The 2,585-nt window shown below is 54.6% G+C and overlaps 1 protein-coding gene across 5 annotated transcripts in view; it reads left to right on the top strand.

Moving 5' to 3' along the window:
* CTIF (cap binding complex dependent translation initiation factor) overlaps positions 1-2,585 on the top strand; it is a 281,960-nt gene that overhangs the window by 245,794 nt on the left and 33,581 nt on the right. The window lies entirely within an intron of this gene.

Below are 2,585 nucleotides of genomic sequence, written 5' to 3'. Positions count from 1 at the left end.
GTAAGAGACCCGCCTGGCCGTGCCCGCTGCCCTGCCAGGGAACGCCACCCTAGAATGCCTGTTAGCAAAACTCCAAAGGGCCAGGAAAGCTGCGAGGCTCGTACCACCTGGAGGGATCCATCCTTCGGTGAACAGGAGTGTGACTTCCCATGTTTCTGTCAGCTAAAGCCAGGTTTTAATGGATTGAGTTTATAGAGAAGGAAAAAGCCCGCCAAAGGAAATTATTAGTAACTCAGACTTCAGGAATTCGTCATCTAGAATGCTGCCTGCCGGGAGGGGGTCTCTGACAAATATTAATTGAATGAATGGTTCTTTGGTCTGGATGCGTTTACCATTAAATTATTTATTTTTAAAAAATACTTGCTTCTAAATTTCATCTGAAAGAGAAATAAGAATAACCGAGAAGCTTCTGAGGAGCGAGAGTTCAGTGACGTACTTGCCCTGCCAAATGTAGAAGTCCACTTTAGAGGGTTGTCGTGGCTCCTCTCGGGGGCCAGAAGCTGGGGGCTAGAAGCTGGGGGCTCGTTACAGGGCGGATGGTGTCATGTAAGGAGAGGTCGGTGGCTCAGAACACAGCCTTGAGGGCACCAAACAGGACTGTATTCCAGCTGTATTTTTGAGTTGGAGCCAACAGGACCTGCTGACGTGAGGTTTTGGACAACAGAGGAAGCGATATGGGATCCTGGTTCACCGGCCTGGTGGCGCCATTTTCTGGGAAGGGGAGGGCTCAAAGAGAGACAGAGTGGGGATGGAAACCAGGAGGTAGGGTTTTTTTGTGTTTGGACGACCGGGTGGTCATGCCCAGAGAGTTGTCCCACTGTTGCTTGGGTAGAAGTGCCTGATAATCAGGATGAGGTCGGCCTTGGGACACGGAATCAAGCGTTGTGTGAAGTGTGTGTGTATACTTGGTGCTCAAGGCTGGGACCAGGTGAGATCCCCCAGGGGGAGGGTGTAGCTGGAGGAGTGGTCGGGCCACGGGGAGGTGGTGGACAGGAGAGTGTGAGTGTGGATAGGTCTTTGGAGAAGGGTTTCTGTGAAAGGCAACAAGGAGGAGGAGCTTGTCGACTACAAGGGGACATGTGCAGTCAGGGGACGTTTTTGTGTTTTGCAAAGGAAGAAGATAATAGAGCAACGTAAGAGAAAGGAGAGGGTCGTTGTAGATGGTTTTGAAGCATCCGTTTATGAGAAGCGGGGGGCTCGCTCCCGACTTTGTGGATGCTGAGGAAAGCAGAGTGTGCAGTCCTCTCTCAGACATAAGCCATTGGCCTCTACCGCTGAGCCCAACATACTGCTTAACAGATGCGTATCAATTCATTATTGTTTCTCAAATCGGCAAATGGCCTCCTCCGACAGTATGTCGCTCTTAGTGCGTCCTAAGCTCAGGACGCAGTATCACAGGAGGCCATTTCTCTACTCTTTGCCTCCCTGGGGGGTGATCTGAAGGCAGCCCTCTTGGACGATGGCCACTCGGGGTCCTCTGATCCCTGCCTGAGTTGCCCTGTGGCCCTGACAACCTGGCTCAATGCAAGGCAGTGACCTGGATTGCCCCAACACGTTCCCGCTGCGTGATCTGGGCCCCTCCCGGCGCTGCCATCACCTGCTTCCCCGAGCAGGAGGCAAGGCCACCACTGAGCGCTGGCCCCTGGCTGCCAGGACACTTCTAACACCGCCTGAGGTGGCGCGAACATTCAGATGTGAGATCCGCGAGGTGCCAGGAGGTCTGCGCAGGAAGCAGGAACCGTCCCCTCATGCACACTTGTTTGATGCGTTCCACTTTTCAGGGCAATGTCACAGACACAAGTGCCTGTGCTCTCGGTGAACTCAGAGAATAAACAGTCCACCCAGGCCTCGTGCCATTGTGCAAAAGGGGAAATCAGGGCCCCGCGTGCCGAGCTCTCTGCCGGAGGCCCGCGGTGAGGTGATTCGAGAAACAGCCCTGGGCTCCCGTCCTGCCTCTGCCAGGTTCCGGCTGTGCTGTCCAGGGGAGAGATCGCCTGCGCTGAGCCCTGGTGCCCCCTCTGTAGGGGGCTTGCTCTGAAGCAAGCTGCTTGCTCTGAAGGGGCTCAGGGAGAAAGACATGGTGTGGAGAGAGTGCTAAGTGCACCAGGACAGGTACATCCAAATGTGGATGTGAAGGAAAATGAAGGAAATGCCCCGGGGACTTGTTCTAGGGCAGGGTGGCTCTCCAGGAGCTCAGAGTCCTCCAGGTGGACCAAGGGCCAGTCTTAAAGGGGCAGAGAGGCTGAGTGCCCTGCGCTGGGACACCTAGCCGGTCAGTGCCAGAGCTGGCCTAGGGCTGTTCCACTACCAATCGGGAGCTCTTAGCTTCCCTAATACAGGACCTTAAGAATAGATGGGGACATAAGGGGTGTCCTAGGGATCATCTCCGTCCCCGCGGAGAGCCTGTGCCTTTCCCAGCTCCCTGGAGATAGACACCTGAATTCTCAGAGCCTGTTGCTGCCTCCCCTACCTGTCACACACACACACACACATACTTCCACTGAGGCCTAACTGATATTCCCAAAGCAGGTTCGGTCAGCTCTGAGAAGTTTCTAGAAGCCAAAGCTACTGCTGCTGCCTCTCTC

The sequence above is a fragment of the Mustela erminea genome, chromosome 13 (assembly GCF_009829155.1).
Source record: "Mustela erminea isolate mMusErm1 chromosome 13, mMusErm1.Pri, whole genome shotgun sequence".
Classification (NCBI taxonomy): domain Eukaryota; kingdom Metazoa; phylum Chordata; class Mammalia; order Carnivora; family Mustelidae; genus Mustela; species Mustela erminea.
Note: the sequence above shows the minus strand (reverse complement) of the source record. Positions and strands in the feature narration are given on the sequence as shown.